Source organism: Dama dama, chromosome 1, assembly GCF_033118175.1.
Source record: "Dama dama isolate Ldn47 chromosome 1, ASM3311817v1, whole genome shotgun sequence".
NCBI lineage: Eukaryota > Metazoa > Chordata > Mammalia > Artiodactyla > Cervidae > Dama > Dama dama.
The window spans coordinates 52,994,239-53,002,817 of record NC_083681.1 but is presented as its reverse complement, the minus strand read 5'-3'; positions in this window follow the sequence as shown (position 1 = coordinate 53,002,817).

Here is an 8,579-nt window from a genome sequence, read left to right as displayed (position 1 = left end):
AGAGGGGCGGGGTGTTATGCCTCATGTCAGTCAGTCATTGGTTGTGGGCCACCCTGGTGGGGAGGGGGATGAGAGGAGGGTTACAAGGAGGTTCCATCAGCTGAGATCAGGTCTCTGGAGAAGAGTGGTACCTGTGAGCAATTGCAGCCTAGAGCAGTTGGCTTGGTTGGAGATTTGCAACAGCCTAGTTCCTCAAGAAGGTTCAAAGCTTAATTTTCATCACAGGATCAGTCTCATCTTTTGTGACTGTTTCTACCGCATGTCACTCATCATTGACTGCTGGATGCTAGAGGGGGCACATAACCTCCCAACGATGCTTATATCTGTCTGAGACCAAAACCCTGGAGAAAGGGCAGCTCTGAGCTGATAGCAGCCAACACTCATGGCAGCTGGAGAAGGGCGCTGCATGGGGGCTCCGTCAGCATCCACAGCAGCTGTGTTGGTGAGGAAATGGAAGCAGAAGCAGACAGTCACATCTTGGGATCTCCTTCTGGCTTAACAGCCAAGAAGCACGCACTGAATAAAGAACAAAACAGGATAACACCAAAAAGAACCAAGTAGGAAACAATACAGTTAAGTATCAGAAAATGTAGGGAAATGATATTAAATGTGATGATCAAGAAGAGGGAGAGAGATAAATTCATGAGAGGTTTCCTGGAGACAGGATTTGATTAGAAGCTCTAGTGTGTATGGTCCAAGGCAGTGTTCCAAGTAGGTGGATGGCTGTCCTCGATGCGGTCATTTAGGGACTTGGGATGATGACTGCCATTCTCAGCATGTAGCTTCCAAGTTTACTCTGTAGAAGCACTTACAGTTAGTGAGGAGAGAGAAAGAACAGAATTCAAGGGCCAGAGATTTACTCTTAAGCCAGCAAGGCCAAAGCTGCCCGTATCCCATCTGCTCACATCTCTTGACAAGGGTTCGGTAACATAGACACAACTCGCTGCAAGGGGAGCTGGCAAGTGATGTTCCTGTCTGGGCAGTCACGTCCCAGTCAAACCTCAATTACTGTGGAAGAAAGAATGGATTTTGTGGACAGCTAGTATTCTTCACTCCATCCTCCTCACTTTCCCCAGGACAGGTCATGATCAAAAAAGGTATAGTCCTGGACTTCCCTGATAGTTGAGGAGTTAAGACTGTGCTTCCACTGCAGGGGGGCATGGGTTCAATCCCTGGCCCAGGAAGTTCCACATACCATGTAGAAGGAAAAAAGAAAGAAAAATGTTCAGTCCTGCCAAGATGGAAGAAGTGTTGTTCACTCTAATTCAATCATGTTTTCTGAGGGGCCCAGGTGGGAGCCTTGTAGGTCTAACTAAGCATGTCCTGGGAGTGTGACTTTTGCACTGGTGAGTCTGGTCTCTACTGGCATTGGAGTGGTAATACCCAAGGTAATACCAAGTTTAGGCAAAGGGGAAATAGAAAAAGTAAGGCTTTCAGCCAGCTTTGTGTAGGGTAAAGAATCCTCTTTCAGGTGCCACTAAGAAACCAAGAACATGATCTGCCTGGATGAAATCAGAGAACCTATCTGTGATTAAACTGTGACAGAGAATCAGGTCTGGGAGCAGGAAAGAAAGAAATTTAGGCAACAGGAAAGAAAATGGGAAGAAAAACTAATATTTGATGAGCAGCCTATCTCTGCCAGGCACTGTGCTGGGAAACTCTCGAGGTGATTATTTTTTTAACCCATTTTATAGATAAAGTAACAGAAGCTCAGAGGTGAAATAGCTTGTTTAACATTCACCTAATTATTATGTAGTGCTGTCTAGATTTTAACACAGACCTGCCTGAATTCAAAGCCCATGTTTTCCCCACTATAGCTGGTCCCTTTGAAAGTCACATTAGATCTTTTCTTGAGACCTGTGGTGGTGATTTAGCTGCTTAGTTGTATCTCACTCTTGCGACCCCATGGACTGTAGCCTGCCAGGCTCCTTTGCCCATAGGATTTTTAGAATAAACATTCCTAATCTCCCAGCAGATTCTGTGGCTGGCCTCTCTGCCCCCCTTCCTGGCTCTAGTAGAGAGCAGCCAGGATCTTGTCCTCACCTAACTCCTTCGACATCCAAGCAAGATGATTCAAAGTACAAAGAGGGTATTGTCGTAGTGCTTATGAGGATTAATAAGCCAACTGGGACAGCTTTTGGGTGAGAGTCCTTCGGTCCCTACAGCGCTGACTTAACACTGTGGACAAGAGAAGAGACCAGCCACAGAATCTGCTTGGAGGTTAAATCTCATGAAAAGGTCTAACGTGAATCATTGGTTACTCTCCCTCAGTTGGAGAGAGGATGAGATTATTTAAGTACATTTCAAAAGATCTCTATTGGACAGCTACAGGCTTACTTCTGCCCTTGGTTTATCATTCATTCATTCAAGAAATATATTAAGTACCAAGATGTTAGGCAATGTGTTTGGCAAAAGAATACAGCAAATGTGAAAGGCACAGACTCTTTGTGGGCAAGGATTAGCTTACCCACTTCAGGTTTTCTACCTATAAAACCTTTCTGTTTCTATGAAGCTTTACTTTGAACTCCCTTCCTCTGCACAGGTCAAGGCTTCTTTCACTCATGTTATGGCCCTGCTTACAATTCTTTGATAATTTTTACCACATTATACTCTCCAGGCATGTCTTTTCCCCACCTAGAAACACTGCAAAGGTGCAAGCAGGGACCAGGTCTAATGCATCTTTCTACCCTCATCAACTAGGCTAAGGCTTGGCACAAAGTGTGTGCTCCATAAATATTAGTGAAAAGAAGCATCATGATTATGAGTATTGTGCTACATCTCACACATGTGTATGTGTATGATGCATCCAAACTTTCAAGACATTTCCGTCTCCATTCTTTCATTTGGTTTAGAGAGTTTGGTCTGGTGGATTCCATGGATGTGAGAACACTTTCTAAAATATGAATGGTAAGGATTGTTGTGAACCATATTGAATATGACTAGCCCTGAGGCCAGGATACTTTAGGTAACATACTTAAGGTCATGCAGCAGGAGTCTGTGCTAGAATCTGTGTCTCATGACATCTGTTTCTGGACTTCTCCTCCTTGTATCAGGGGTCATTGACAAAAGAAAGAAACAGACACAGTACTCAGGAACCCCCTAAATTGCAAACTCCCAGGAGTGGAGATAGTGGTGCTCTGCCCAGATCTTTGGGGCCAATGCACCCATCATCCAGCTGCTGCGAACATAGGCTACTGACAGCTCACAGCTGCAGCGCTCACTGTGCGTTTTCCTGGGCACAGGAAACTATTTCATCCAAGGCTATGACCCCTCCTGGGGAGCAACTCATGACCAGTGACAGACTGATGCAAGGATACAAAGATCTGGTTCCACTGTATCAATTTGGGACAACTCTGAAGAGCCAAGTCAGCTTCAGAACTCCCAGGAGGATCAGCTGAGGTTTCAGTTGCAACCACGATATGGGTTAGCTTCTCCCTCTGCCCACTCTGGCTTCCTCACTTCCTTATTGCTGTGTCTCCCAAGAGCACTCTCCAAAAGACCTGCAAGCCACTCTCCACCTTAGTCTATTTCCCAGGGAATTGATCTCTCCCTCAAGAACTCTTCCCTGCCACTGAGCCTGTTCCAAAGTAGTTGTCAATAATAATAGAGAACTGAGATGATAGAATATAGGTGGAGACAGTTAGTTGTTCTAGCAAATCCAAATTGAAGACAAAGCAGTTGGTAAGAGACTGGCAGTGTAGGAAAAGGCAAGTTAAGGTCCCTGAATAAGAACTGGCCACTAGAGGGCCCAGCACTACACTTCTATAGCTCTGCTGCTGCTGCTGCTAAATGCTTACTACTATAGAGCAAAATTCTCATTTTGCCCTTGACTTAGCAGACACTGCCTAACTGTCTACACTGGGGGGAGACTGCTGGTCCAATGCTTCCTTCTCTTTTATCTATGCCATGCACATCAGTGTCCTAGCCTGTTCCAGTACCCTGTCACCATCTATACCATTACATATAAATATGTTCCCGTAAATCAAAGCTTCCAAAACCCTTTCCCATCCACTGCTTTCATTGTTCCCATGGGGTTCCAAAGATCAGAAATATGGAATTCCAAACAGTTGACTGTTGCAGTACTTACCCAGAAATGGAGAGAATCAGCAACATAACCTGTCTAGTCCTGTCACACCCCCTTCCCCATCCTCCTTCCCCAGTTTACAGTAAAGACACACAGGATTACACATGAATTATAGTGGCCAAGGGAGAAAGGTGTCATGGGAGTCTTCACAGAACATGAAAAAGTTTGAGAACATTGTGTATGAATTAATGATTAGTTAATTAAATCAATGATTTTTTTTCCTGTGTGGACTTAGTGAAAAGATTTTTAAAAATTTTCTCTATATCCTTTATGGAAGGACAGTTAGTCCTTTGTAGGCTGGGAGGCTTTCTCTGAGGAATGGGGAGGGAGGGTCTGGACCATTTAGAGGTCTCTTTCCGACATATACATTCTTTTTTTTTTTTTTTTTTAATGTATTCTTTTTTTAATCGAATAAGTTATTTAAAGTCTGTAGTGCTTTTTACAATTTCCCAAAGTTCCACACACATAATTTCATGTAATCCCATAAAAACTTTTTCCCCCTACTCCTATATTACCCTTCCCCCTTTCTCCTCCCCACTGGTAGCCACAAGTTTGCTCTCTAAATCCGTGAGTCTGCTTCTCATTTGCTTTATTCACTAGTTTCCAACATATACATTCTTAAAGGGACACACCTGGGTTGTTTGGGTGGAGGAAAGCTCTGAAGGTTAAAGGGGAGCAGACTTGGAGTCTACACAGGCAGGAGGATGGAGGGGACCTGAACTTGGTTCTCTTCCAGTGTCTCTGGCAGAGGTGACTACAAGCACACCTGGGGAATGAACACTAAGCCATGGCTTTGGGAGCCATACAGGAGTTCTTGGTGACTTGGTTTAGAACAGAACAATCAGATGCCTTGAGCAACTGGGCGAGATACATCTGACTTGGAAAAATGAGCCACAACTTCAATGGACCGAAGATAGTTCCCCAGGTTTTCTAGATTGGGTAAGCCCTGAGGGTGTCTGTTTTTTTTAATCCCCATAAAAGTTCTGATACTGAATGTCCCACCAACCTGGTAGGTGAGGCTGAAGTTAAATTTGATTTGAATTACAAAAAGTAAAATTTAATTCGATTCAGAAAGAAAGTAACTACATCTAATGTCTTTGCACTTGCTATTGAACAAGTTAAATAGGTTCCAAAATTTGGAGCTTTAACGTGTGTTGGTCACACAGTCATGTCCAACTCTTTGTGACCTCATGAACTATATATAGCCCACCAGGCTCCTCTGTCCATGGGATTATCCAGGCAAGAATACTGGAGTGGGTATTTCCTTCTCCAGGGGATCTTCCCAACCCAGGGATCGAACCCTGGTCTCCCACATATCATGGAGCTCTGATATCACAATAGTAAATCTAGCCTGGGTAGGTTAATAAAAGAATAGGAATAATGTTTGGAGAGACTATTGTGTGTTAAGCAATGCATTGTTGCACAGCAGTCCCCAACCTTTTTGGCACCAGGGACTGGTTTCGTGGAAGACAATTTTTTAACAGACCAAGGTGGTGGGGGTGGTTTCAGGATGATTCAACTGCATTACATTTATTTTGCACTTTATTTCTATTATTATTATATCACCTCCACCTCAGCTTATCAGGCATTAGATCCTGGAGGTTGAGGACCCCTGATATTACATTTAACCCTCACACTGTACTGATGAGGTAGGCTGAGACCAAGAAAACTTAACTGGGTCAACCCCAGGTCACATGGTTAGTAAATGGCAGAATCAGGTTTGCTGGACTCCACTTCTACCTAGCTTCTATAGTTACACATTCCCTATCATCTAGCCTAGCATTCACAGACATCTAGTCCATTGCTCACTAATTCATTTAGCCAGATATTCACTTAGACAGTGAGTGGTATCAATATGGTTATTCTGTTATTTGAACAGTAAGATAGATCTAGTAGTAGCTTGAAAAACAAAAGAATCTTAGAATTATAGAATATCTGCCCTGATAGCTGGTCTTGTGAGAAGAGAAAAATCTTTAGAGCCCAGTGGACTTGCCTGGAATCCTAGTGCTGCTCTTCACTCCCTATGTGATCTTGAGCAATTTATTTCACCTCATTCATTCTCAGTTTCCATATCTGTATACGACAAATACTAATACACATATATTAGACTGATGTAAAGATGAGAGATATAATCTGTCTCATACACATATATACATGCACACAGAAGGAGCTACAAAATTTGCTACATTTTTTATGAGAGCCAGTTCAAAATGAAAATGCAAAACCCCTTGTTTAAAAATTAAGAATTTCAAAGGACTTCCTGGTGGTCCAAGGTTAAGAGTCTGCCTCCCAATGCAGGGGATGCAGGTTTGATCCCTGGTCAGGGAACTGGGACCCCACATGGAGAGGAGCAGCTGGCCCTACATGCTGCAACTCCTGAAGCCCGTGTGCCCTGGAGCTTGTGCGCTGCAACTGCTGAGCCCATGTGACACAACCAGAGAGCCTGCGCTGCAGCAAAAGCTTCCGCATGATTTAATGAAGATCCCACATGCCACAACTAAGACCTGATGTAGCCAAATAAATGGATGAATGAATGAAGAAAGAATTTCAAGATGATGATAGCAGATTATACCAAGCATGGGGCCCCTCTAACAACCCTGATGGCATGCCAGTGCCTGGCACAGAGTACATGTGCAATACATGGTAGTCCTTTTTACTCTCTAGATTATTGATTGCAACACTCTCCTTTTGCAGCTGAGGAAACTAAAGTCCAAAGAAGATGAAAAATGCAAGTTAACAGCAGAGCCAGGACCACAATCCAGACCTCCTCTCTTCCCAGTTGGTAGTCTTCACCTCAGCATTTCCCAAGTGTTCTCTGTACAGTAATAATAGATACTCCATGAATAAAAGTTTCCATCCACAAGCAAGTTTGCAAAACACTGGGTTAAGGGTAAGGAGACATCTTTTGCAGAGCTCTTTAAGACTTTTCTACGAGTGACATGAATCTCCATGACAAAGATATAAAACGGAACAGCCCCCAACCACCCATCGCCACTGTATGGGTATGGAATCCGGTCTCAGGAGCATGTTAAATATCTCTTAGAATGCTTTCTTATACGTTGTTGCAGGGCAGTGAAAGTTTCCATGGATTTTGATCTTGGGGGTGTGGTTGTTCTTATTCTAAATTAGAAGTAAACATATTCCTTCCATTAGGCCTTTCTGTCCACATCTCTGCCTCAGCTGACTTGTGAGCCTGAGGATATAAAAATAATGAAAACCAAAAAAAAAAAAATATATTGAAAACCAGACTCTAAAAAGAACATATTTATTTAGAGTCACCTAATTGCATCCAAAAGGCAGATCCATTCTGCCTCTCTCCCAGGAGTACGAATATAGAGAAAAAACATACACCATGACCCCTGAATTCTTTCCATTCTGGGTAATTTGCTCACAGCTTCCACATCACAAAATATCAGTTATAGTCCCTTGTGAAAGCACATAGGAGGCCAGGAATGCACGATTCTCATGTTAGCTCTTCCTCTATTAGCTTCTGGACCTAGACTAATTCATTCATCTGCAGAGTGAAGGACAGGGAAGCCTGGTGTGCTGTAGTTCATGGGGTCACAGAGTCGGACACGACTTGGCTACTGAACAACAACAATCCTTTTATTCTTATTGAAAACCCTCTTGCATCAAGTTAACCTCTAAGAGGCTACCATACACTTATATTTTGTCTGTAGCACTCCTCCCCCTGGGCCCTTGAGTATGTCTTTGGGTCACAGTTGGAGAACCAGCAGATTAAGTGATATCCACAGTCCCTTTCGTTTTGATAATCTGTAATTCAAGTTTGTATGTAGTTTTGCAAGCTATTGCCTCCACTTGTTAATAAAGGACCCTACTAGCTCCTTGAGAAATGCATCTTTTAATTTCTAGGAGGCCCAAAGAGTGATTCTCACTCACTGGGTTGTGAGATGCCAGGTGATGCTAACTCTTCCTGAGTCCCCAGTCTACAGAATCCATTACATGAATTGTGCAGAGGAGAGAACACTTTCCTCCCAACATTGTGCTACATGAGTTTTTGGTAGGTACTCTTTATGCCTTTTGCAGGGGCTTCCCTGGTGGCTCAGCTGGTAAAGAGTCTGCTTGCAATACAGGAGACCCAGGTTTGATCTCTGGGTTGGGAAGATCCCCTGGAGAAGGGAATGGGTTGCCTGGGAAATCCCACAGACAGAGGAGCTCGGTGGGCTACAATCCATGGGTCACAAAGAGTCAGACATGACTGAGCAACTAAGCATGCATGCCTTTTTGACTTGCAGAGTTTTTAGCGAAGCAGCTCTTCTATATTTTGCTGATTACTCCTCACCGCCATCCCCCTTCATAAATTACTAAGCATGAACCAATGGGTAGGGACAGGGCTGCAGTGAGGCCAGGAAGCAAATGTGAGTGATCAACCTAGCACTGATTGAACTTTGACTCACTTCTGTTTGACTCTGACGATTCTGTTGCTGGACCCAATTGCCTAACTCCTTGCTTTTTTTAGGATGAGTTCCTGCCC